The sequence below is a fragment of the Hyaena hyaena genome, unplaced genomic scaffold, assembly GCF_003009895.1.
Source record: "Hyaena hyaena isolate Hyena2069 unplaced genomic scaffold, ASM300989v1 scaffold_405, whole genome shotgun sequence".
NCBI lineage: Eukaryota > Metazoa > Chordata > Mammalia > Carnivora > Hyaenidae > Hyaena > Hyaena hyaena.
The window spans coordinates 377930-399036 of record NW_024081039.1 but is presented as its reverse complement, the minus strand read 5'-3'; the positions used below and the strand labels follow the sequence as shown (position 1 = coordinate 399036).

Below are 21107 nucleotides of genomic sequence, written 5' to 3'. Positions count from 1 at the left end.
GGGTACTAAACATTTTAACTCTTGCTGGCCAGACAGTCTGCCTCGGTCGCTGTAGTGCAAAAGCCACCATACACAACAGGCAAGTAAATGTGTGGCTGCATTTGAATCAAACCTTTTTTTACAAAAATACACAGGGCAGGCCAGATCTCGCTCATGGGCCATGGCTGATCCCTATAACATGGCTGGGGAAAATTATTATAAAAAATCATTAATACAGGATCATAAACAGAAGTCATAAACAGAAGAATCTTTGTAATTCGTATCACAAAGGATTACTCTTTCTAATACATAGAGCTTCTAGAGCTTAACAAAAACACCAGTAACCCAGAAAAATGGGCAGAGGGGAAAACAGTTCATAGGAAAATACAAATGGTACTTACATGTATAAAAAAAAGAATGCTCAATTTCAAACAGAAGGAAAGGAAAATTAATTTGGAACATGTTGCCAGATCTCCACCAGGGATTATAGAATTTAAACTATTACCAGCAAGATCTATATATATGAATGTGATGGTAGTCTAGAAGTTTCACAAACAGAATAAATTACCGCTTTTGGATTTTTGCCAATCCAGTAAGGGAGAAATGTGATCTCAATATAGTTGTTTTTTTCTTTTCAAAGGAATAATAGCTTTTATTTATTTTTTATTAAAATCCAGTTAGTAAACAGTGTAATATTAGTTTCAGTTGTCCAATAGAAGTGATTCAACAATTCCGTATGTCACCCAGCGCTCATCACACCAGTCTGCTCCTTAATTCCCATCCCCTATTTAACTCCTTCCCCCTCCTACCGGTAACCATCAGTTTGTTCTCTATACTTCAGGGTCTGTTTTATATATATGTGTGTGTATATATATATTATATATGTTTCATATATATATACACACACACATACATATATTAATGCTTTATTTTTTGAGAGTGAGAGTGCTCATAAGTCGGGGAAGGGTAGAGGAGGGGTGGACAGAGGACTGGAAGCAGGCTCTGTGCTGACAGACTGACAGCAGTGAGCCTGATGTGGGGCTCGAACTCACGTACCGCGAAATCATAACCTAGCTCAAGTCAAATGCTAAAATGACTGAGCCACCCAGGTGCCCCAAGAGTTTGTTTCTTGGTTTCCCTCTTGCTATTCCCATCCCCCTCCCCCGTAATTCATCTGTTTCTTAAAAATCCACGAGTGAGATCATACGGTATTTTTCTTACTCTGACTGATTCATTTCACTTAGCATAGTACTTACTCTCTAGCTCCAGCCACACTGTTGCAAATGGGAAGATTTCTATCTTTTTTATGGCTGAGTAATACCCCATTTCGTGTGTGTGTGTGTGTGTGTGTGTGTGTGTGTGTGTATAGACCACATCTTTATCCATTTATCAGTCAATGCACATCTGGTCTCTTTCCATAATTTGGCTATTGTTGATAATTCTGCTATGAACATTGGGGTCCAAGTACCCCTCTGAATCTGTATTTTTGTACCCTGTGCGTAAATACTTAGTAGTGCAATTTTAGATCATACGGTAGTTTTAATTGTAAGTCTTTGAGGAGCCTCCATACGGTTTTCCACACTGGCTGCACCAGTTTGCATTCCCGCCAACAGTGTAGGAGGGCTCCTTTCTCCACATCCTCACCAACGCCTGTTGTTTCTTGTGTTGTTGATTTTAGCCATTCTGACAGGTGTGAGGTTTATCTCATTGTAGTTTTGACTGGCATTTCCCTGATGATCAGTGATGTTGAGCATCTTTTCATGTGTCTGTAGGCCATTTGGATGCCCCCCATGGAAAAATGTTTACTCATGTCTTCTGCCCATTTTTAAAGTGGATTATGTGTTTTTTGGGTGTTGAGTTTTAGAAGTTCCTTAACAGATTTTGGATATTAACCCTTTATCAGACGTGTCACTTGCATATACCTTCTCCCGTTCTGTAGGTTGCCTTTTAGTTCTACTGTTTCCTTCGCTGTGGAGAAGCTTTTTCTTTCTTCTTTTTAAATTTAAATTTTTGTTAGTTAACAGTGCAATACTGGTTTCAGGAGCAGAACCCAGTGATTCATCACTCACATACAACACCCAGAGCTCATCGCAAGTGCCTTCCTAATGCCCATCCCTCATCAAGCGCATCTCTCACTCACCACCCTCCATCAGCCCTCTGTTCTCTATCATTAAGAGTCTCTCTTGTGGCTTCTTTCCCTCTCTTCTCTCTCTCTCTCTCTCTTTTTTCAATGAAGTTTTAAAGATAAATTTACCCTTTGACCCAGAAATTTCATTTTGGTTGGTGTCTGGAGGGCCCAGTGGGTTAAGTGTCTGACTTTTGATTTCACCTCAGGTCATGACCCAGGGTCGTGGGAATTGAGCCCTGCGTCAGGCTTCACGCTGAGTGTGGAGCCCACTAAGGATTTTCTCCCTCTCTCCCTCTGCCCCTCTCCCCCACTCGCACACTTTCTCTCTCTCTAATAAAAAAAATAAATCAAAAAAGAAATCTCACTGTGGGGCTCCATCCTCTAGACGCACCTCTGCGCACCAGGGTGTTTACAACAGCGCTGTTTTTCATACAAAGAGACTGTAGACCTCCCTAGTGTCCAGCAATAGGGAACTGGTTAAATAAACCATGTTATATCACCACGCGGGATATTATACTGCCATAATAGAATGAGAACAATCTCTAGGTGCTGACATGGAAGGAAAATACCATTAAGTGAGGAAAGCAAACTGCAGAACAGGGCATACGGAATACTACTATTTTTCATAGATAGAAGGATATTTATATTTGCCAATATTTCCACCAAAAAGCACTAGATAAATAAATTATTTTTAAATTGGTTCCCTATAGAGATGAGAGAGGAAAAGAGTAGATTTCTCAGTGGATTCCTTTTCACATCATTTCCATCTTAACTGCATACACGTACCACCTACCCAAGAATTCCAAATTAAAATGCGAGGAGGGAGACACCATTTGTAATAGTAACAAAAAATAGAAACCTATCCGGAAAAAGCTTTAAAACGTCCCTGAAAGACACAGAAAATTGGAAAAACTGGGCAGTGTGGCAGATTGCCTGCAAAAAGTCCACAATAAATCTTCCTATCCCTACATCCTTTTGCAGTGTGACACGGCCACTCCTCCCACCGTGAAGTGGAGGGTATTTTTCCACCTCTTAACTCTGGTCTTGTTCATGCGCTGGCCTTGGCCAAGAAAGTAACAGCAAATGTGACAGAAGAAAGGCATGAAAAGCACTTGCACACCGAGGTTGGCCCTCTTTCGTTACCACGATCGCCCCTGTGACCACAGAGTCAGTCTGGGTTAGCCTCTACAGAGGACGCCATCCTACTCCAGCTGTCTGAGCTGTGCGAGGTGAGACCCCAACATGGGGCGGGGCGAAGGCCACTCGAAGCTTATCCAGCCTCAGCTGGGCTTTCCAGACCACAAGAGCCAACCCACAGGGCTAAAGAAAAAGTATGTCTTTGTTAAGTTACAGACGTTTGGAGATACTTTCTTCTGCAACAAAAACTAATTCATACAAAGAACCTTCCCGTGTTTTTAGATGCGAAGCTTCGAGATAGCAACTCTCTGTTCACAGATTTTAATAAAAAGTGAATGGATTTTTTTTTCCTGAAACAGAACAAACTGATCCTAAGATATGTTTGGCCATATAAATACATAAGAATAAAAAAAAATCGCCAAAAATACAAGCAGAGAAGAGAAAAAGTAGAAAGTCCACAACTAGTCTCAAAGACGTGTATGCTAATAGTAAGTAGCAGTATCACAAGTGGTATGAGGGCATTATATTGTTTTCCTGTAAATGAGCAGATCTCTGGGGGGAAAAAAGTGAATCCCTACCTCATGCTCTACACCAGTATAAATTCTAAGATGGACCAAATATTTATGAGAGAGAGAGAGAGAGAGAGGGAGGGAGGTGGGAGAAAAAGTGAGGAAAAAAAATCACATAACTAGTGCCCAGATTAGAATCTTCAAACAGCATTCTTCATCAAAAGGAATCAGATTTACTAGAGAACTGGTTGATTTCAGGTCAATTTCAGATCTCTCTCTGCCCTTCTCCCACTTGTGCTCTCCCTCTCTCTCAAAAATAAATAGATAAATTAAAAAAAAAAAAAAAGAAAAAAGAAAACAAACAAGAACAAGCCCATACACAACATACAACGATGGGCCTGGGGCCTCTTTCCTATCAGGTATGGAAGACACTGGCCAATCCTGCGCTGACGGTACCGAAAGGACACACACAGGCTCCCACGTCCGGCGGAGCTCGCTACCCGAACAAGAGGCAATATAGGCAACAATGAGGATAAAGGCTGCAGTGGCCTGAAGTGTCAAATTTACTTAAATCTGTGAGTTCAAAACGATAAAAATAATGGGTCACAATTATAGGATATGAGAGAATCAATGCATTCTGAAAACTGGTAAATGAAGGTGGAAAAAAATCTGGCATTTATCTCGACCCTTCTTTACAAACTGTATTGCTAAGGAATCAAGTAGCAGGTAAATTTCCCTTTATAAAATATTCTCGCTAATGCACAATGGTAGAGCCGCTATGGAAAACAGTATGGACATTTCTTAAAACATTAAAACTAGAACTACCATATGATCCAATCATTCTACTCCCGGGTATTTATCCCGAAGAATTGAAATCTGGATCTCAAAGAGATATTAGCACACCCATATTTACTCCAGCATTATTCATAATAGCCAGGATATGGAAACAAACTAAATGTCTGACGGGTGAATGGGTAAGGAAAATGTGGTATACACAAATGACAGACGAGGCTTTTAAAAAGAAGGAAATTCTACAAAGTGCATAAACATGGGTGAACCTTGAAGACAGCTCATAAATGAAATAACTGAAAAGGGAATAACAGAATTAAAACATCATTTTAAACCCCTAATAATTGAATGTATCTAAGCATAATGCCTCCAAAAGACAGCCAGAAATTCTTTGCTTTCTGATGGAATACAACGCCGATTACGAAATCGACTTGAAAGCAAAAAAGAATCTGCGTCTTATGGACATTCTAGATCCTAGTACTACTTTATAGCAAGTATAAAGAAATACATTTAAGTATGCAATGAGGATGCAATAGGAAAATCCAGACGTTACAGAATCCATTTTCTCTAACAAATAAATCTCAAAGACAAAACCAAGCCTGCTGGGGGAGGGGGTAAAACAGGGGAACCTGTAAATAAAGAGATTTCAGAGACTGATTCCAATTGCAATATACATAGACTTTACTTGGATTGAGTCCAACAAAATGCAAAAAAAAAAAAAAAGATTATGATAGGATATAATAAAAAAATCTGAAAACTTAAGAACTATGGGATATTTAAAAGGTATTCAATTTTTTAGGTATCAAAATGGCATTGTGGTTATATTTTTATTTTTTTATTTTATTTTTTTACAGATAGTTTATTGTCAAGTTGGTTTCCATATAACACCCCGTGCTCATCATGTGGTTATATTTTTAAAGTACTACCCATCTTCAGAGAAATCCACTAAGATATTTATAGATGAAGTGAGAAAAGATCTGGCATTTCTTCAGAAAATACAAGAGAGGGGAACTTGATGGGGTCTGGACCAAACAAGAGGCGTGAATAGTTGTTGAAGCTTGGTAATGGGTGCGTAGGGCTTCATTATACTATCCTGCCTCTGAATATGCTTGACATTCTCCACGGGTTTAAAAAAAAAAAAAAAAAAAAAAAAACTTTTTAAGGAACTACAAAAAATACCAAAGGAAATCATAGAGGGGAATTTAAAAAATAATCTTGCAGTAGAGGAAGGCTTCACATGTGAAATAGAATCTTAAAGTCCATAAAGGGAGAGAGACAGAAATTTCTCTTCACCCAAATAAAACATACTTGCCTTGCCTGGCAAAAGCCAATATAAGTAAGATAAAAAATAAGTGATAATAAAGAAAAGACAAATGACAAAAAAATATGCAATTCATATTACAGACTAAAGACCAGTTCTCCTACTCTACAGTGGGTACCTACAAATTTGTTTAAAAAAAAAAAAAAAAAAAGGCGGGGGGAGCCTGGGTGGCTCAGTCAGTTTAAGCACCAACTCTTGATTTCAGCTCAGGTTTTGATCTCTCAGTTCATGGGTTCGAGCCCCACACTGAGCTCTGCAGTGACAGTGTGAAGTCTGCTTGGAATTCTTTCTCTCTCTCAAAATAAATTAATTTTAAAAAAAAGGTAAAGATGGCTCTTAAAAATATAAAACCTCACTTATAAAACCAAACGTTATTTTTCACCTATCAGCATGGCAGAGAAACAAAAATGAAATTCGTAACAACATCATCGCTGATGAAGACGTAGGTTCAGGGAATAGGTTATTCCTACAGCTCGGATGGAAGTGAGAGGCAATCTGGTAATATCTATGAAAATTACAAACACACAGACTCTCTGACTTGGAAATTCCACTTCTGGGAACGCATCGTCTAGAAATACACATTTGCAAAGTGCTGTGCATAAAAGGGTACTCAGTGCAGCACCATTTACAGTGGTGAGTGAGCGGGCACAGCCCAGCACTAGGGACTGGTGAGGAGAGGAGGGCGCTGCACAAAATGGAACAGCGTGCTCTAGCAAAGAAAGACTAAGGTTTGCTTAGTTTCCAGAGGTGTAATTGTCTCTAATGGATGTGTTAAATAAGAAAATAAAGCCAGTAGATCATCTGTGTGAAAAAAGGGGGGAAATGCCTCTGCTCATGTGTGCACAGACGATCTCTGTAAGGAAGGAAAAGAAACCGGTAACGCAGTCCCCAAGGGGAGAAGCCAGCTGGCTGGGGGCAGGGACAGATAGGAATTGCCTATGTCATCTTCTCTGCACCATTCTCATGGTGTTGTGGTTTTTTTTAATTAACATAAACCTATTGCCTGGTGAAAAGTATTAAAAATTGGAAGAACTGTTTAATGCCTCTACCTAGGAAGCCCAGAATTCTGCTGAAAATCCTACAATCTATTAGGGAACTCGTCCTTGGTTGTAACAAAGCACAAAATGCTACCAAGTGTTACTTAAATAGAGGGGAGAGGGGGCAGACAGAATCTGTACTAAGTCCTCCTGGAGTTCCCATTCTGAGTATTGTTACTTTCGCTGCACATATACACATAATTACATTTTACAATAACAATAAAAGCAACACAGGGGCGCTGAGGTGGCTCAGTCCTTAGGCGTCTGACTTCGGTTCAGGTCATGATCTCACGGTTCATGGGTTCGAGCCCTGCGTCAGGCTCTGTGCTGACAGCTGAGCCTGGAGCCTGCTTCAGGCTCTGTGTCTCCCTCTCTCTCTGCCCCTCCCTGCTCACGCTCTGTCTCTCTCAAAAATAAACATTAAAAAAAAAAAAAAAGCAACACAATGAAGTTTACAAAAGGAAAAGTTAAAAAATGTTCCTCTCCTCCTGCCACAGGGCCCAAGGGCTAACGGATGTGAAAGTGGCCTTCCAAACGTCGCGCATTTGACACATGTTAGCACACGCACTGAGCCAATTAGAACCACGGTATCTATGCTCTTCTACATTTCATGTTTTATGTAATTGGAGGAGTGTTCATATCAGCACATCTACCTTGTTCTCCATCACAGCTACAAGGTGTCTAACCCAACAGGCAGCTCCAGGACGCAGCACGTGGAAACTCACTTCGCTGTGGTTGAGAAGCTACCCTGCCTCCCAGCCTAAGCTGAACTAGCTTTGTTGCAAAAGGACAGGAGCCTTGTAGCAAAAATGGGGGGGGGGGAGGGCAGAAGAGTTTAAAAGCAAACAGTGCCCCAAATCCCCAAGACACCTGGTTGAAAATGGACACACTCCCAGTCACAGCGGAGGACCCCCCTGGCCCCGGCCAGCGCCGCATGTTGACCATGATTTTCATTCCCCCACAAACGGGAGAGGAAATGTCATCACTGGCAACATGGTAATTATGAGCTGACTTTGGAGCCAGACCACGCCGGGGTCAACTCCCTCCTCCACCGTTTCAACAGCTTTCTAAACTTGGCCAAATTCCTTAAAGCCTGTCTCAAATTCCTCCAGAATAAGATAAGGGTAACAGCATGTGCCTCGTGACACCAATGATAAATGAAGTCATAAATACAAAGCGCTTGGAACAGTGACTGGCACAAAGGGCCCAGTAAAGGTCAGTGATTGCGACCTTCGGGGTTTTTGCGCGCGCGCGCGCGCGCGCACACACACACACACACACACACACACATTTTGTATTGGGTTAAAAGTTGGTCCTTAACTGTGTCCCCCTTCTAGCCTACCAAGCATTCTGGAACTAGTCTTGGGGGTCAAGAGAAAGAGCTGAGTACTGGGTTACTCATCCCCACAAAAGTTCTCTGTCATGTGTTACTTGAGCACATCTTGGGAGAAGCAGCCCCCCACACTCACAGGGTCAAATAGCCCCTTCAGACCCCCCTCACCACTGTGTGTGGGGAGCATCGCATGCAGGTACGGGAGTCCCTCGACCCCTATCATTTGCAGAAAATCCTACAACAATGAACATGTAACAAGAACACCACTTTAAAGGCAAACTGGCAAAAATCAAGTTTCTTCATAAATAATAACTTCATTAAAAAAATATAACTGGGCGGATATTCCCAATATGCAACAAAAGCCAAAATGCAAAGCAGAAGAGACCACCACGAGCATGAAGCACTTCAGTGAAGAACGCCCATCAGCAAATCACACCACATTCCTGAGAACACAGGGCTAACCGAGAGGTCAGTCTCTAAATGCCCGGCAGGTTCATTCAAAATCCTAAAGGGTTATTTGGGGAGAAATTACAAATAAATTCCATCGCAAATGTACTGTGATCACTTAAAGGGCACCTAGAACATACTATGACTTCAAGAATATGGAATGACGACACCTTATTTTTAGCACTTTGCAGCCACAAACAAAAATCAATAGCCAAGGACCGTGTTAAAATCTTTCAACATTTCATCTTGCTCTTAAACACAAACTCAGCAATTTCCAAAATGGCACAAAGTACCTTGAAACACTTCCCCCAGGAGACTGAAAACTTTTATCAGATTAAACTGTCCTGTAAAATAAATCCCTGTTTCAGCCATAAGCCCCCATCAGCCTATGCTAATGCTCACGGTCAAGGACTCCTGAGCCCTTGACTGCACTGATTACTTCGTACCGAGTCCTCCAACAATTCCATTTAGAAAAAAAAAAAAAAAAACATTATCTCATGAAAGTTAGAAGAAACAGTTATCACAAAGGAATCTATCAAAATACTGTATTCTATTCGGTGCCGTAAGTTCCTCTCATGAACTGAAATTTCCCGGAAGCCCATGTTTTGTAAACAATACAAAGATTCTCAGAGGGCTCACTGTGTGCTGGGGAAAGGTATGGGAAAGGGGATCTGAGCTGTCACACAGTCCTCACTGTTAGCTGGAGACCCTGTGGATGAACGGAGAGGCTGAATGTGTGCAGGAGGGCAAAAGTAAACGTGTGCCCTAGAACTTCAGTATTTTCCTAGAATAACCTGAATCAACTTGAGGGGCTTAAAAGGATAAAACTATTGAAGGCCGAGTTCAAGAGGCTATAGATCAGGCAAAAATAAAAGAGAGAAGGATTGGTACATTAAATGAATAAGCAGTACATCAAAATTCAATAAATGTAACAAAATTAATCGAAATCAAATAGCAGGAAGCCACAGTGGAGTAACTGGACCCAGACCATCCCTCTTACTACCACATGCAGCTGGAAAACTGTACAAAATGCATGAAATGACAGTTTCCGGATACCGAACAACAGGGCAGCACGGGACAGTGACTCCGAGAGAAAGAAACAGCCGAGGTGACCCCTTGAAGGCTCCAGCTCTCTGCCTGGAGGCAGCTTCTGACCCAAATGCTGAGAGAAGGAGCCAAGCAGGGAGCCCCAAGTGGGAAGCGCGGGTCCTGCTGAGGTGAAGCGAGCAAGCGGGACCAGGGCTCCGGGAGGCTCTCAGGCAGCTGGGAGCTGAGGACAGACTATCAGAAAGCAGCTACTCAGAGAAACAGCTCCGGGAATCTGCAGGGAGGTCTCCTTGAGCCTGTTGATGAAGCCACACACAATAGGGTAGAACTCTTTACAGCCAAGCAAACCACCACCACAGCGGAGATGGGGGCTGGAAGAATGCTCAGAGCTTAGGCAGTTCTCAGTACCCCGTGGGGAAGCTTCAGGAACACAACCACAACATGCTAGGTAGAGACCCCCATGCGGCTGGGCTAGGGCTCCAGGTGCCTTCAGATAACATTACCTTGGACATCCCCCTCCCCAAACAAACCTTAAATAAGTCTTGAATTGGACTGATTCACAAGTAACTTACCAAACACCTTAACACCCTTTAAAGGGAGAACATACAATTCACACACTCAGCAACATGCCAACCAATGTCCACTGTCCAATAAAAAATTAACAGACAAGCCAAGAAAGAAAAATGTGACCCAGGACAAAAACTTCGGTCAATAGAAACACACCAGGAAATGTCAGACATAATAACACTGGCAGACACGTTAGAATAGCTACTATAAATACGGTTCAAGGACTTAAAGGAACATCTGATTATAAGAAGGAGAAAAATGAATGCTATTTAAAAAAGACCCAAATGGAATAACCAGCGGTATAAAATGCAATTTCTGAAATAAAAAAAATTTACCGGATGGGCTCAACGGACAATTAGGCACTCCAGGAGAAATGGTAAGTGAACTTGAACAAATAGCAATAGAACTTATTCTTTCTTAATGGAAAGAAAGAAGCCAAGAAATGGGCAAAGCCATCATGGCCTGTGAGACAGTGCCGCGCAGCCTAACGCCATGTAACTGGAACCCCAGAAGGCAGGGAGGCAGAGCAGACGAGACATTTTTGAAGAAGAAATGGCAAAAACTTCCCAATTTGGTGAAAACTATAATCCACAGATTCTAGAACCTGAGTAAGTCCCACAAACAAAAAAAGCGCGCGCACACACACACACGCAACACACACACACACAACCACACAAAGAGACTTCATAATCAAATGCAGGACATCAGCAATAAAGAGAAAAATCTCGAAAGCAGCTGAAGGTGGGGGGAGAAAGAGACACACGACGTAAAAAGGAAAAAAGAACTCCTCAAGACTTCCTATCAGAAACAAGTCAAAAATCTATCTTTCATGTAATAAAAATAACAAAGACAATCAAGCTAGAATTCTTTACATGGCAAAAACATCCTTCGAAAATAATGTTGAAATCAAGACATTTTCAGACAAACAAAACCTGAGGGAATTTATCACCAACAAATCGACACCACAGGAAACGCTAAAGGGAGTTCTTTCACCGAAGGAAAAGGATACTGGATGGAAGCCTGAACACACACACACACACACACACACACACACACACACTTTTTTTTACACATTTTTACACACACACACACTATAAGGAATGGTAAATATGTGGATCGTCTGCAAAAAATTCTCAGTGTTCAACTTCCCTAAAAGATGACTGACTTTTAAAACCAGGACAACAGTGTACTTGTGGGGGCTTCTACCACCGGAAATAAACTGTAGCAGACGAACCTCCCCCCCCACAGGAGGCAGATGGGGAAGGACAAGGTTACAGAGTTGCCGCACGGGACACCAGAAGGCGGGGGCAGAGTGTGCTGAGACCACAAACCTGAGAGCAGACGCAAGGGAGGAAAAAGAGAAAAAGAAACATATATGAATAAAGAGCTAATAAGCAAATGATAAAGATAAAGATACTATTAAATAATCTAAAAAGGAAAAGAAAAACTGAAACAATAGACAGAGGCAGCAAATAAAGAAGCGGCAAGATGGTACTTGAGCCGGATCAAATGGATCATTACACTAAATGTAAGTAGTCTGAACGCTTCAGTGAAAAGAGAGACCGAGCTGAGAACAAAGGCAGAGCCCCACTATGTGCCGTCTGTACGGAATGCACGTCAAGGTCAACGCGACAGAAGCCTGGGCAGTCAGGAGAAGAAAAGCGGAGGGCTGGTGCCGGCACCCAGCTGCCATCAGGACGCGGGCGAGGGGGGCAGGCGGAGCGCGGGCAGACTCCCCACCGGGACGCGGCCCCCTGCCAGCCGGCTGGTAGCCTGCCCCAGACACACGCCCAAGGCAACCGGGGTCCCGGACCCCGGACGCGGGACGCGCGTGGCAGCAGCCGGCGGGTAGAGGTCACCACGAAACGGCTACCCTGGGCAGGAAAGGGGAGCGCGGGGAAGGGAAGGACGACACCGGGCCCCTCTTTCTTCTGAAGATAATCGGTCCTAGGAAAAGGCGAGTTAAACAAAACCCACTTTAGAAGGTAGACAAAAACATCCTGGTAAATCGGGGGCAAACTTCAGCTTCAGAGACGATGGGGTATCGGGCACGGACTCACCCTCCCACCTGAAACAACTCGGACGCTGCACAAAATCTGTGAAACCAGTTTTTGGGCCACGGACAACAGGCAGCCCAGGGCTGTGATCTTGAGGGGGGGGGGCGGGCAAGGAGGCGAGCCCGAGAACTGCCACAGTGACTGCGGGCCACAGGGAGGGGGGGGATCCCCGGGCAAAGCCTGCGATGTCTCCACAGTGAGGACCCAAGACAGGACGGGGGGTGGGGGGGGGTGGGAAGGGGACAGAGGGAGCAGATGGCGTTCTGGGGCCCTTCCTCCAAGTCCCAGACCCTGACAGAGTGCCGACTAGCACGTGCAGGCAAGAAAACCACCCAATGGTGGAAGGAAAACCACAGAAGCAGCAGGAAGACCAAGTTCGCCCGGGGCTGGAAAAGGCTGGGGCTCCCACCAGCCATGGCGGGAAACCTCTGTGATGCAGGATCCTGGGTAATCATTCCAACAGGCATCCCTTCAGCGGTGGGGGGAAGCAGCCCTAAAGGCCGACCTAATTGCGTCCTACGAAACTTAAAGCAAGGATCAAACTGTTTCCGAGTAACTTAACTGCATTCTAGAACACAGCTCACGAAGGCTTTGAAACATACACAATTATCTAGCACCCTTAAAATTCACTAAGTCCGGCATCCAATCAAATATTACCAGGCAGGAAACTAGACCCCAATGAGGAGGAGAAATCAATGGAAACTAATTCAGGAATGTCAACTAATTCCATTACCTGTGACAAGGTTAACATTAAACATGAAATTAGTTATTGTATCTAGTAAACACTAAAAATTAAACATTAATTTTAAAATAGGGGCGCCTGGCTGGCTCAGTCAGTTAAGAATCTGACTTCGGCTCAAATCATGATCTCATGGCTCGTGGGTTCAAGCTCCATACAGGGCATTGTGCTGACAGCTCAGAATCTGGATCCTGCTTTGGATTCATTCTCTCTCTCTCTCACTCTCGCTCTTCCCCTCCCCCACTCAGGTGTGTACTCTCTTTAAAAAATAAACACACATTTTAAAAATTTTTAATGGGGGCACCTGGGTGGCTCAGTTGGTTAAGTGTCTGACTTCGGCTCAGGTCATGATCTCCAGGTTCATGAGTTTGGGCCCCGTGTCAGGCTCTGTGCTGACAGCTCAGAGCCTGGAGTCTGCTTTGGATTCTGTGTCTCCCTTTCTCTCTCTGCTCCTCCTCCACTCATGCTGTCTTTCTCTGTCTTTCCAAAGTAATAAATAAACATTTTTTAAAAGTTTTTTTTTTAATTTAAACATACAAACACTTATATAACAATTATTTACAATAGCCAGAAGGTAAAAACAATACAAGTGTCCATCAGATGACTAAACAAACAATGGAGGGGAGCCTGGGCGGCTCAGTTGATTAAGCGTCCGACTTCAGCTCAGGTCATGATCTCGCAGTTCATGAGTTCGAGCCCCATGTCAGGCTCTGTGCTGAGAGCTCAGAGCCTGGAGCCTCAGATTCTGTCTCCCTCACTGTCTCTGCCCTTCCCCGGCTGGCGCTCTGTCTCTCTTTCTCTCAAAAATAAATAAACATTAAAAAAAATTAAACTAACAATGGAGTATTATTCGGCCATAAAAAGGGACAACAGTCTAAGACAGGCTAAGACATGGATGAACTTAGAAAAACACCATGCCAAGTGAAGGAAGCCAGACATAAAAGGACAAATATTACCTGACTCTACTTATATGAGGCCCCTCGAAGAGGCAAATTCATAGAGACAGAAAGCAGAACAGAGGCCACCGTGGGCTGGTAGGGGAGAGGCTGAGTTACTGATTAATAACAACACCGAGCTCCCATTTGGGATGACGAAAAAGCTCTGGAAATGGGTGATGGTTATACAACACTGTGAATATACTGATGCCACTGAATCATATACACTTAAAAAACAGTTAAAATGGTAACCTTTATGTACTTTTTACCACAATTTTGAAGATTATATAAATAAGTAAAGATGTACAATTGTGGGGGGGGAATGAATGGTGCCCTAATTGTACTTTTTCTTCCTTTTATGTAATTAGCCTTCTGTAGCTGACAGTTGGTACTAAGCCGCCTTCACCTCGACTAGTAGCTAGCAGTGCTGGGGCCTGCAAAGTCAAAGGCATGCTCTCAGAGGTCACCAGAAGCCATAAAGAATGGTACAATACTTTAAACACAGTCAGCAAACATTATAAAGCAGACGTGATAAGTTTCACTGTCAAATGTTTGCTTTAGGGCATTCTTAGGGGTTACATGTAAGTACTTGGCCTTGGCTCCAACTTCAAAAGGGGAAGGAAGGAAAGGAAGGGAAGGAAGGAAAGGAAGGAAAGGAAGGAAGAAGGTAGGAGAGGCCATGAGAAAACTCCTCGGGTAAACGACAGAGATAATCCGCAAGTGACCACCACGCCCCCAGTCACACCGGGACATCGCTCAGCAAGTTATACTTTCCAGCTACTCCAGTATTTTCAACCTCTCCTGTCTCCTTCCCACCAGCATCTAATCACTCCTGTCTGTCACATCTTTAAAAAGGAACAGAGTCCTCCCTCAACTCCAAGCACTCCTTTGACCACTGCTTTCTCTTAATCTAAGAAATGTCCAGCTTAGGACAGGTGGTCCATGTTTACTGTGTCTACTTCCTCTACTCCTCTCTCTAACTCTCTGCGGTCCGGCTTTGCCACCTTGCGCCCCCGGAACAGCTCTGGCCAAGGTCATCCCCAACCCTCCCGCAGCCAACCGGCTGGCCCCGCCTTTCTCTTGGCCGCATCTGATGCTGCAGTCTCCTCCTTCCTGAAACATCTTCCTCCCTCCGGCTCTGCACATGTGCCCACAACTTCCCGTCTGTTGTCTCTCCTCTCTCAGGCTGCTTTTGGAGGCAGGCTCCCCTTGAAGGCTCGTGTCCCCCAGGCCCCATGCCGTATACACTCTGCCTGGATCACACCCACCCTGACGACCTCAGTCATCCGTACACTGACAAACCCCAATCTATACATACCTTCCCTCCTTCTTTACCTAAGTCCCAGTCACCTTTCAAGTCCCAGCTTAGATTGCACTTATAGGAAGCACCCTAGAGACCTGTGAAATGGGTCACATGCCTCTCCTGAGAACTGCCGGGGGGCCTGCATTGTCCCCTCCCCCCAGTACTGCATCTGCACTATGCGAGTGTGGCTGGTTTACTTCTGTTTTCTCCTCCACTGCAGGTTCCTTCTCGGTCCTGTCCAGCATGGCACCTGACGGCGGTCGCTCAAATATGTTAGAGGGATGAATTATTAACGCAGTCATCGCACAGCACAGCGGCTACCTCCTAACAGCTGTTTAGAATGTTCGAGCTGATGAATTCTGGGCCATTTCCAAACATATCCAACCTCCCTATTTCAGTGATGACATTACAGAAGGTACACTTTTCTTGAGATGAAAACCTTCAGGAGTCCGGGTTTGCCATCCCAGCTAAAGGAACCAAAAGCCACTATTTTGACAGGCAATCATAAATCTCTTGAGTTTATAAGCTAACCACTTCTTTGCAAAATGTCAGCGCTTATCCCAAACACTTCTTAATTGTACTTTCTTAAACTCTACCGTAATTTTGGGGGAGAATTTCCCCCCCAATATCCTGGGTTTCGTTTTTTAGCTCCACGCCATCAGGCAATCCTCCTGGGATGCAATGGAGTCACTAAAGCTGATGGCTAGAAACCAGACTGAAGCTAGATGATTCCTTTTGCCATCAAATGTAACAGGCAGTCACTGCTGCCGGGCCCCGTTCCCAGTCGACGCAGTGGAGAAAAGCGAACAGCGGGGCTCCCTTCCCGCAGAGTGCGTTAGTAGAAAGAGATGCCAGTCAACACACAGGGTAATTCCAGCTGGTGCTGAGGATGATGAGAGCAAATAGGTTATGTGACAGAGTAACGGGCTGGTGCAGGGCTACATTAAGATGCTTGGGGAAAGGCAATTGGAGAAGGTGTCATTTGGGACCTAAGAATGAGGAGCTAGTTGATGAGGAACAGGGTTGGAGGACGATGCCCGGTACGGCAGGAAGGACAGGAAGTGCAAAGGCCCTGGGGAAGTGCTAAGTATAAATAAACAAGAGGTCAAATAATACAAAAGAACATTTACAAAAGAGTTTAAAAAATCAACACCTCATTTTTAGCATGACTTCCCCAATGTTTCTATGAAAAAATAGGCAGTATTCGGGAGACAACAGGTAATATTATTATATAACCTATGAATAAAATATACTGAAAACTAAATTACAGGCCTCGAGCCCTACCACAAGCAGCACAGAAGATGTCAGGTATGTTACCTCAGTTCCTCTGCTCCTTCCTGGGCCCACGGAAGAAATGACTAATCTCGGCACAGTTCGTACGTGGCCTCAGTCCTTCTCAGCAATGCCCTCCCGGCTCAAAAATCAAAACAGATGACGTTTTTAAAAAATTCATCTCTCAGGGTCCTTCTTTTGTATCACATACTTTCCTGGTTTCAAAAAGATTACCCTGAAAGTAGAACTCATTAAAAACAAGCCTTTTTCTTAAAGACTACAACCATGATTACTGTATAAAGTAAAAGACATTGAATATTTGTTTTCTAGGCCTCAGCATTCAGACATGAAAAATGACAGGGTTAGACTAGATGACCTGCAAGTCCCTTTGGGCCTATTTAAAGAATCTGAGTTAAGTATCTCACACTGGCGGGTTCTCGTACATGGACTGCCTGAGTCACACTTTAGGACCCAACCCCTGTCCTCTAGCTCTCTGCCATCTGCTTGGCAGCCACGCGTGGATGCGTCTCCGCCCACGGTGGCCAGGCCGGTGCCCAGATCGGCAATGCCTGCTGGAAGCTCCGCTGCCTGAAACACGGCCCCCAGCCTGATGGCCAGATGCCAAGTGACAAGACCCATGGGGGAAGCGATGACTCCTTCAATACCTTCTTCAGTGAGACGGTGCTGGCAAGCACATGCCCAGGCCAGCGCTGGTGGACCTGGGACCCACGGTCACTGAGGAGGCCCGCGCTGGCACCCACCGCCAGCTCTTTGACCCTGAGCAGCTCCTCACACGAGAGGAAGACGCTGCCAATGACCACGCCCGAGGGCACCACACCACTGGCAAGGAGATCACTGACCTGGTCTCGGACTGAATCCGGAAACTGGCCAACCAGGGCACAGGTCTTCAGGGCCTCTTGGTTTTCCACTGCCCGGGGGCAGGGGCCGCTTCTGGGTTCGCCTCCCTGCTGACGGAATGTCTGCCGACTGTGACCAGCCGTCCAAGCTGGAGTTCTCCATTTACGCAGAGCCCAGGTTTCCGCAGCTGTAGCAGAGCCCTCCAGCTCCATCCTCACTACCCACACCACCTTGGAACATTCTGGGCCACCATGGTAGACAATGAGGCCATCTATGACACATCATAGAAACCTCGGAACTGAACACCCAACCTACACTGACCTGAATAGGGTGACAGGTCAAATCGTGCCCTCCCTCACTGCTTCCCTCAGATGTGAGGCAGCCCAGAATGTTGATCTGACAGAATTCCAGACCAACCTGGTACCCTATCCCCGCGTCTTCTTCCCTCCAGCCACATATGCTCCTGTCTGTCACTCTGCTGAGAAAGCCTACCTTGAATAGCTTTCTGGAGCAGAGATCACCGATGCTTGCTCCGAGCCAGCCAACCATATGGTAGAATGTGACCCTGGCCATGGCTTCCTGCCCGGGGTACTGTGGCAACATGGTTCCCAAAGATGTCAGTGCTGCCATTGCCACCAGTGAGACCACGCATACCATCCCGTCTGTGGACTGGCACCCCACTGGCTCCCAAGTTGGCATCAGTTACCTGCCTCCCAGTGTGGTACCTGGTGCAGACCTGGCCAAAGTAGGGTGAGCTAGCTGTGTGCAGGCCGAGGCCTTGGCTCACCTGGACCACAGGTTTGACCTGATGTATGACAAGTGTGCCTTTATTCGCTGGCATGCGGGTGAGGGCATGGAGGAAGGGAAGTTCTCTGAGGCCCGTGAGGGCATGGCGACCCTTGAAAAACATTATAAGGAGGTTGGTGCTGATTCTGTTGATCCTGATCAACAAACTCTGATCTGTGCCCTGAAGTTAATGTGTAGGTAGCACTATATATTCTCATATATAATTACTGACCTTTGCTCTGAAACACACCACTTTGTTACAGACCTCAGCTGTCCATTTCTCTGATGGGTCTGAATAAAGCATCCTCTGTCTTAAATGAAAAAAAAATGTTGTTTTTCATTAAAGTATTTCAAGAACACTATTTTAAATGAAATACACAGATCTTTAAAACTAAACTCCTCAAAATGATGCTCTTCCTTCAACATCAATACACATACAACCAGGTTGCGTGAGTAATGTGGATGTCTGCTTTTAAACCGCTACGTGGATGAAGGGCAGAACTCTGAACCAGGACTTATTTTTATCTGTGGTTCCTCTTTAGGACAATTTCTCTTCTAGATTCATACAGCTGACATAAAACCACAAGACTAGACCTGGTTTTTATTGTATTCCAAGTGTAAGGCAGTAAAATAAGACTGCCAAAGTTAGCAAAATAAAATGCAGTTCGAAGAGCCAACTTAAATTTTCCTATGCCAACAACAGAAGAATGAATCAAACATGGCCAAAATAAGACAGTTAGACTAAATAGCGACCAACAGACAGAAGAAGTTTACAAGTAAGAGGTTCATAACATCTGAGATCGAGAAGACAGGAAAGCTGCTCGGCCCGGTCCCAACAAGGCACCTTCTACCGGGCATGAAATGCGTCTCCGACCAGATCTCTGCCAGCTTCTTCTCTTTCCCTCCCACTGGTCCTTCCTGCAAATTAATAGCACAACCAAGAAGGAACTCCAAGTGGGCGAGGAGAGGTGCAGACGGACCACGCCTCTCCGGCAGTGAGGCACTTTACATATGCCCTGATTTAATGTTCATAATAGCCCCATGGTGGTGGCTGACTTAGCTTTCCAGGAGGAAGAGCAGCTCAGACGATTACACACACGAAGGCCTCGAGGTCGAATGACCAGCGGGTGGAAAGAGTGGCCTCTAACCCAGTTCTTTGCCCCGAACCCTCTGCCACGTAGGAGCCCCTGGACTGATCTTCCTGCCACGACCTCCCCCTCACGCAGCCATCTGTGCTCCCTACTGTAAAGTCCACCGATAAACAGGCATCATTCACAGCAAAACTCCTAACGATACCCCATCACCTAAGATCAAACCAACTTCAAATTCATTCCCTGGCATTCGGGATCCTCCACAATCTAAAAATCTAGGCCTACCCCTCTTACACTGTTGGTGGGAGTTTAAACTGCTGCGGCCCCTCTGGAAAACAGTGTGGAGGTTCCTCAGAAAATGAACACTAAAACTCCCCTATGACCCAGCAATAGCGCTGCTAGGAATTTACCCAATGGACACAGGAGTGCTGATGCATAGGGGCACATGGACCCCAATGTTCACAGCAGCTCTCTCTACAATAGCCAAATCATGGGAAGAGCCTCAGTGTCCATCAACTGAGGAATGGATCAAGAAGATGTGGGTTATCTATATGATGGAATACTACATGGCAGTGAGAAAGAATGACATCTGGCCATGTGTAGCAACATGGATGGACCTTGAGGGTGTTATGCTGAGCGAAATAAGTCAGGCAGAGAAGGACAGCTACCTTATGTTTTCACTCATATGTGGAACAGGAGAAACTTAACAGAGAACCATGGGGGAGGGGAAGGGGGGAAAAGTTACAGAGAGGGAGGGAGGCAAACCATGAGAGACTCTTAAATACAGAGAACTGAGGGTGATGGGGGGTGGGGAGAGGCGAAGGGGGGTGATGGGCATGGAGAAGGACACTTGTTAGGATGGGCACTAGGTGTTGTATGGAAATCAATTTGACAATAAACTATTTTAAAAAAATAAAATTAAAAAAATTTAAAAAAACAAATTCTAGGCCTATCTCCCATCCCACAATACTACCCCCTCCCCCTCCCCACGACTCTATGTCTCATCCAGGGATGGCAGAGTTCACATTTGGGCCAAGGGGACGATGATTCTTTATACTCTTTACTTTGAGACTGTCCTGCACACCAGAAGTTTAACACGCCTGCATCATTACAGATAAGGAGCCACAGCCCAGAGTGATTCACCTGCCTGCGGTCAAAGGCGAGAAAGTGAGTGCTGAAGCCAGGACTGTGCCCCAGGGCGCTCCGGTGGCAAAGCCTGGCCTTTCCGGCACCCCCAGGTGGCTCCTGGCGCTGACTCAAAACCTCTTCTGCTGAATGTCTACTACTAACCACTCCAGGAGGAGTCACCGTCCTCCAAGGCTAAGGGGAAAGAGATACCGTGTGATCAAGAGCAGAACAGAAGCGGCGCGGTGGCCGGGAGGCCACAAAGCCGAGGAGGCTGGGGAGAGGGCGTCCTGAGCTGCAGCGAGCGGGCTGTGTCTTTCATTTTCCTCTTGAATATGCTCTCGTGCAGCTGCTTTCTGTTTGCTGGGTTTTATAACACTATGGACGGCCTCAAGGCCAGAGGCCCTGCTTGACCTCGCGTTTTCTAACACCCTAGGCACTTTAGTTGCGAATTCTAGTCAACACAGAGCACAGGCCGCGCTGAAATGCTGAGAAAGCTTCCTGTGTCCATCACCACCGGCAGAGTATGATTTTTTCATAGGATTAAGTCTAGCCTTACTTCCAGGATGGAAGGAAAAACTACTGCAGAAACGGTAAACCATCGAGTTCCCCACACCTGTAAAAGCTCTGATTTTAAAGAGCCGTAC

At 45.1% G+C, this 21107-nt stretch overlaps 1 protein-coding gene and 1 pseudogene across 1 annotated transcript in view; one reads left to right on the top strand and one right to left on the bottom strand.

Annotated features, from left to right (window-relative positions):
- The window catches only part of SNX9 (sorting nexin 9), a 121363-nt gene that overhangs the window by 82669 nt on the left and 17587 nt on the right, over window positions 1-21107 (bottom strand). The gene's annotated exons all lie outside the window — the stretch shown is intronic.
- LOC120245169 lies at window positions 12607-20873 on the top strand (annotated as a pseudogene).